A 7,497-nucleotide genomic window follows, 5' to 3' on the forward strand; every position below is an offset into this window, starting at 1 on the left:
TTAGATGTTTTGGTTAAGGGTGCAAATGGCTTGTAGGTATGTTCGAAATGGGTGAAGCAAATAGCTTGATTTTGGCCAATTTCTTGTCCACAAGGCCTGAGACACGGGCGTGTGTCTCAACCGTGTGTAACACATAGCCAAGCGATACGGCCGTGTGTCTCTGTAGTTTTTAAAGGTTGCAAGTCAAGCGGCTACACGGCCTAGCACATAGCCTGGCACACGGGCGTGTAAGGCCATTTCGAGTGTTACACAGCCTGGCACACGGGCTTATGGCTTGGCCGTGTGACCCAAGTCAAAAAGTTACATGGGCACGAACAAGGGCTAAGACACGACCATTTGTCCCTATTTCAATTGTTACACAGCCTGAGACACAAGCATGTGTCTCAGTCGTGTGAGTCACACGGCCTAGCCATATGGCCGTGTGACCCCTACAGTTTAAATTTTTCTAACTTTTTCCTCAATGTTTCAAATGTTTCTGATTTAGTCCTGAATTGTATCTAAAGTATTTCTAGAGCCTCGAAGGCTGAAATAAGGGATGATATGCATGTATGTGATCGAGTATGCTATGATTATATTCATATTGAAGATGTATGTTTTTATGATATGTTTTTACGGTAACACTTCGTAACCCTATTTCGGCAATGGATACGGGTTAGGGATGTTACAATGTATGAGTGGTGAATTTTGAAAGTGAAATGTTAGATATGTTTTATACTATATCTGTATTGGAATTATATATACAATATTATAACAACTAACCTTATGAGGTTGTGTGTATAGGAATGGAAAGTTGGCTTATGACATAATGAATTTATGCTTGGTTGTTTAACTTAAAATGTTTGCTAAGTTAAGTTTTCTTTAGACGAGCTTACTAAGCATTATTTGCTTATATAGTCATTTTTCTCTGTTTTGCAAATCATCGGAAGCTCAATCAGTTGGAATCATGTAGGATCATACATATTGGTAGTTTTGATTGTTTTGGATATCGGTTATAAATGGCATGTACTAGGAGTTTTTATGTTATTTATCAATGTGATGTGGTTTAAGTTTATTTGCCTATATGCCTTGATGTTGGCTTATAAATGTAAATATGTAACTATATGTTTTGGTCCCTTATAAATTCCTTGAGATTTAGATGGATTTTGGTTCATTGAATTGTGAATGGACTCAAAATGTTGAACTAAGTCAAGTTGATGTGTTGAATTGTGGTGCCAATTGATGGCAGATTGGCTAGACACCTATGTTGGCTGATTTTGGTATGTTTTAAAGTATTTTTGTCATGTGAAAATAATTGGAATGGTATGGTTTGTTATGTAAGAAAATATCAATGCTTTGTCTTGTTTTAAGGTCATTTTGAAAAGCACACGACCTGGGACACAGACTGTCACACGGTCGTGTGCCACACACGGTCATCCTACATGGCTGTATGTCATTATTGTTTTAGGTGAAAGTTTCATACGGTCTGAGACATGGCCTGTGACACAGTCGTGTGTCTCAAGTAAATATGTAACACGATTTTGCACACAGCTTGCGACACGATCGTGTGTCCAGACTTCAAATGTTCACACAGTCTAGGCTATGTCACACAGCCATGTAACCCATGTTTCAAAAATTTTCAAGTTTTTCTAAAATTTTCTAATTTGTTTCAATTTGATCCCAGATTGTTCTCAAACTATTTTTAGGGCCCCGTAAGATCAGTTTAAGGCCCGTAAGTGTATTGTATGCTATAAATGGAATGTGTAAATGATTGTTATAATTTTAAATTGAATAAATGTTCCGTTTGAAATCAAATGTTTTGAATGTTCTGAATTGTACTATACTACTCTGTAACCTTAATCTAGTGACGAAGATGGGTTAGGGGTGTTACAGTCTCCCCCTTATATACTACTGATGCACTTCCTTCACCGATCTCAAATTCAATAGCCAAGTATACATGTCCATAATCATCATGTCTCCCACTAAAAAACTTTCTAGTTTCAATGTAACTAGACTATCATTGAAATCCAATCTTTTATTTTCTCTTATTTCCACTAGAGCCCGCTAAATTTGCAAATTTCGCAATTTAGTACCCAAGGTCACTATTCTAATCTGAACTTAACATTTCAGGTGTGACATGTTATGCATGCATTGAAAGGGCTCAACATCTATTTAGATGAGCTTGATTAAAGTGTGACAGCCCAAAATTGACCCTAGTCGGAAGGTGGTCTCGGGACCACAAAACCGAGGCATAAAAATAATTAAAAATTTATTTTGATGCCTATAATATGTGTGTGCTCATGTATGACATTTTATGATGATTGATTTAGTGTTATAAGGGTGAATTCCACAAGAAAGGACTTAGTAATGAACTTTGAAAGTATGATAGGGAAATGTGTGATGACTAATTAAAGCATGCATGCAAAATAATGGACTTGCATGTCAAATTCCCCTTTATAGGTGGTGGCCGGCCATGACAAGGAGGATGGGCTAAACATGTCATGAAACATGTTTTGTTGGTGCATTAGGGTGAAATAATAAACAAAGGTGTATGGGTGATAAAAAATGAAAAAAAAATGTGTGTGAGTGTGGTAATCCCCCATTGCCGTGAGTTGTAGAGAAGGAAAGAAAAAATTTTGTTCATCCTTTCTTTGAGCCAAAACTAAGGAAGAAGGAGGATTTTTGCTTCATGCTTGGTTTGGAAGAGATCTAGAAGGAGATTTGGCTAAGTTTGCATCAAGATTAAGGTATGTATGAGGTTGTGTTAGGAGTTTCATGCATGCTTTGGTTGCTAACTTGATGTGCATGTTAGCCATGGCTCAAATCTTTGTTAAGCCATGGAAATGGTATTTGGCCAAAGTTGTTATGGTGATAAAGCCATTGCATGCTAAGTGTGAAGCTTGATGATGATGCATGCAATGATGGATTGTCTACTCTTGAGTAAGATTTTGAGTTTTCTCTTTGTTTTATCATGATTGAAATTGAAAAGGAGCATGATTGTCATATTCGCCATGATGCATTCTTGAGCATGATTCATGCTTCTTGCATGTTAGTTAAAATTTGTGTTTTGGATGGCTATGGACACCTTGAAAATTCGGCCATGCTCATATACGCATATATATGATTGCACATTATGTTTGGTTATGAACTAAGTGATGAATATATTGGTTTAAAGAAGAAAATGTGGAAGAATGCTTGTGAAATTGCAAGCACAATTCGGCCTAGCACACATATAAGTGCTTGATGCTATATTATAAGTTTTGAGCCACAATGTGCAAAGCATTAATTAGTAAATTGCATGCTGTTTTTGTGAGGTATTAAGTGCAAAATTGACCTCAACATGTACATGAATATTCGCCTTGGGTAGCCTATTGAAGGCCTTAGCTTTTCCTTGATGCTCGAATAAATTGTATTGAATTGCTTGATGTAGTATAAAATGTGCATGACCATTGTGTATTCAAGCTAAAGGGTGGCCATATGACCATTTAAATTCCTTGTCATATTCGCCATAAGCTAGCACAATGAGGTTTTGATAAATTGAATTTGTTTGAATTAGCTCAAGAGCTAAGAGGGCCACAATTGGACAAGGGAAGGAAAAAGTAATCGAATAGCCGTAAAAGCCGTTCGACAACATCCGAGGTAAGTCCTCAAGAAGTGACCTTACTTGAATTAGGTGAGATGAAATATGGATGTGTATGATTATTGATTATGTGTGTATGAGTATTTGAATTCCACCGGGCTAAGTCCCGGCGAATATGCTAATGATTATAATTGTGTTTGAGCCTTAGTAACGAAAATGAAATATGTATGTCCAATGATTATTGATGTATGTGTGCATGAGAAATTGAATGATATCCGGGCTAAGCCCAAGACAATTATGCTGGAAATTATAACCGGGTTAAGACCAAGGCAATTGTGCTAGTGGCTACATCCGGGCTAAGACCGAAGGCATTCGTATGAAGTCATTCTATCCGGGCTAAGACCAAGGCATTTGTGAAAATCGTGATATCCGGGTTAAGTCCGTGAGGCCTTGGTACGGGTTACCATAACCGGGCTATGTCCCAAGGCGATTGATCGAGTAGCGACATCCGGTTAAACTCGAAGGTATGTGATTTGAAAATTATAAGCTTGCTGGAAAATTTCAGCTAATGCACTTGTGAAATTTCCCAATGACAAGGTAAGTGCGGTGTGTGCTTTGCTGCGCTAGGAGTAAGAGCGTGTGAATATCCGCTCCTATGATGGAACGAGTTATCGGCCTTAATGAAGCCGTTATTTGTGTATGAACATAAGAGTTGGGATGGTGAAGTAAGTATGATTATGTGAATGTGCATTAATGAAATGATGCATTTAACTATGTGAATGTATTGCTGTAATTAGAGTTGATTATATTCCTTGAGACTTACTAAGCATAAAAATGCTTACTCACGCTTTGGCTCTCGGTTTTCTAGATTTCGCTCGATAGCAATCGGATTCGGGATCGTTGAAGTCGAAGTCATCCACACTATCAAGCCTCCATTTTGGTATAAATTTTGGTTGAACTTGAGATGGCATGTATAGGACTACCTCTTGTTTGTTAAATATGTTGTAATGTAAGTATGTACGGCCATGCGAAAATGGCTCGAAAAGGAAGCATGAACTTAGACTAATTGTGGTTTGTATGTATATATTTGGTGTCATGATGTGGCTATGGATTGGAAATGGGAATGTTGGTCATATGATCAGCCATTGGCATGGTTAAAATGATCATATATGAACCTATGTATGGCAAGACTAGTTGGTTCATGGAGACTACCAAATAGGTAAGACCTACCTTAAAACAGATGCTGCCAGCTGCAGTGGCGTGAATGTGAAAAATCACCAAAATTCATAGGAATGGAATTAAATAGTGAATAAGCTATGTAAATGAACCTTGATGAGTCTATTTTCTTATGGAAGAAACGAAATGGTCATAGGAGTTACAGGTTAAGAGATATTAAAGCTATTGTGAGACAGGGCCAGAATGGTTTCTGGGTTCCCTGTCGCAACTTTAAAATTTACTATAAATTATCCAGAAAGAATTAGGCGACATACCTTATATGTACAGATTCCATTTTGAGTCTAGTTTCATTTGAAACAAACGGCACCAGCATTAAAGCCCTGTACAGAGAGATATTCAAGTTATACCGCGCGAAGGTCAGAGCAGTCGATCCCTGTAACATGGGTGACTTTAACTAATAAACTGTACCAATTGGCCCGACCAAAAATTCTAGAAATAAATCCATGGATGGATATATGAGTCTAAATTCAGGAAAATTTACGAAACCAGTTTCCGAGTTTTGAAACTCGAGATATGATTTTAAAGGCGACAGTGACGCAGTTTTTCCAGCCTGACTGGAAATGTCCAATGGATGGGCAAAACAAGTGAACTTGGCTTGCTAACCCTCGTGTCCGACACGGCGATGGTCTCGGGTTCGGGTGTTACAATTTATTGGTATCGAGCCACGGTTTAGTCGATTCTAGGACTACCGTGAGGTGTTTGGGGTCTAGCTATACATGCCATTAAATGATGAATCGATAGTGTGGTGATTTCGACAATTTGACTTTGAGTTTGTTTATAGCAATGGATCCCGATCCCAACCGAGCAATAGCTGATGATGTGGAGAGTGTGGCGCTGCTCCGTACAAGGGACAGCGCCGGCGGACTCTCAACCTATGGCCAACAATCCGAATGATGAGGCTAGGCAAGCCTTTTATAGTGTGATGAACGAATGGTTTAATCAATACATTCGAACTAACACGGTGTCCCACAACCTCCATTCCCGACAAATGCAACCCCACATACAATACCTCCGTAACTGACCAAATAAGGTCAAGTAAGCCCCAGTCGATAGGATTCAAAACATGGGGCCACTGAATTTAAAGCTACGGATGATGATGATGCGAACGAGCTGAATTTTGGTTGGACAACACTATCCGGTGCTCGATGAGCTATCTTGTACACCGATGAGTGCTTAAAGTGTACCATCTCCTTGCTACGTGATTCCACCTACTATTGGTGGAGTACTCGACTTCTGTGGTGCCTAGAGAACAAGTGACTTGGGAATTCTTTCTAACCGAGTTCAAAAAAGTATATTAGTCGAGATTCATCGACCAAAAGCGGAGGAATTCCTTGATCTTAAGCAAGGTTCTATGTCCGCTATCGACTCACGAACGAAAGTTTGTGAGGCTTAGCCATACACGCGAGAATGCATTTCGTCCGAAGCTATTATGTGTAAACGCTTGAGGATGGGCTGAATGATGATATAAGGATGTTCGTTGGCATTCTCGAAATCGAGAGATCGTAGTACTTGTTGAGCGAGCTTGTAAAGTCGAAGAGCTTAGAAAGGAGAAACAAAAGCGATATGGGAACCGGAGAATTCGAAGAGGTCCTCGGAAAGTCTCTTCAACAGCAATCAAGAGATTTCGAGATGATGTGAACCGGTCTAGAGGCGCTTTGGGCTTTTCTAGACGAGGACGCGATCGACCCCTGTGACCACACGAGTCACTTCGATCGCCGATGGTGGAAATGATCGCCGAGAGAGGGCGGAGTGTCAACATTGTGGCAAATGGCATTCGGGAGTTGTTGGTTTCGTGATCGCTCCTGCTATAAGTGTGGATCGGCCGACCACTTTAGGAAGGATTGCCCGAGGATGCTTGAGCAGAATGTGAGTCGAGTGGAAACTCGGGTACTCTCTGCTTGCTCGAGGTAGGCCACCTAGAAATATGGGCAATGTCGTTGGCGGTCGAGAGGATCTAGAGATGCTACCATCGATCTCGAGGCTCGTGCTCTGCGAGGACTTATGCCATCTGCCAAGACGCGAGGATCTTGCCTCTCCGGATGTCATTACGGTGCTTTCACTCTTTTCAATACTAATGTGATTGCTTTGATTGACCCCGGTTCTACTCAATCTTATATATGTGAAACCTTAGCATCCAAGAAGACTTTTCCTATTGAGTCTCTTGAGTTTGTAATTCGGTGTCAAACCCTTGGGTCATTACGTGCTTGTCAACAAAGTGTGCAAGAAAAGTCCCCTAGTGTTCCGAGGTTCTTGTTTTCCGCGAACTTGATGCTTTTGCCGTTCGATGAGTTCGACGTTATTCTTGGTGCGGATTGGTTGACCATGCACGATGCGGTTGTAAATTGAAAGAGCAAGACTATCGATTTGAGGAGCTCGAATAACAAGATAATCTGGGTTGAGTCTACGGACTTAAAGGAGTTGCCACCGTAATATCGCCGATGTTGGCCCGAAATATGTAAGAAAAGGGGCGTACCTTGCGTCGTGCTCGATGACAAGGAATCGAAAAGAAACCCGAATCGTGCTCGTGGTTTGTGAATACCGGATGTTTTCCAGAAGAATTGCCGGCTTACCACTGTTCGGGAAGTAGAATTTGGCATCGAATTGGTACTGGTACCATTCCAATTTCGATAGCTCCGTATCGTATGGCATTAACGAATTAAAGGAGTTGGAAGCTCGGTTGCAAGAATTGGTGGATAGAGGTTTTG

This window comes from Gossypium arboreum, chromosome 2 (genome assembly GCF_025698485.1).
Source record: "Gossypium arboreum isolate Shixiya-1 chromosome 2, ASM2569848v2, whole genome shotgun sequence".
Classification (NCBI taxonomy): domain Eukaryota; kingdom Viridiplantae; phylum Streptophyta; class Magnoliopsida; order Malvales; family Malvaceae; genus Gossypium; species Gossypium arboreum.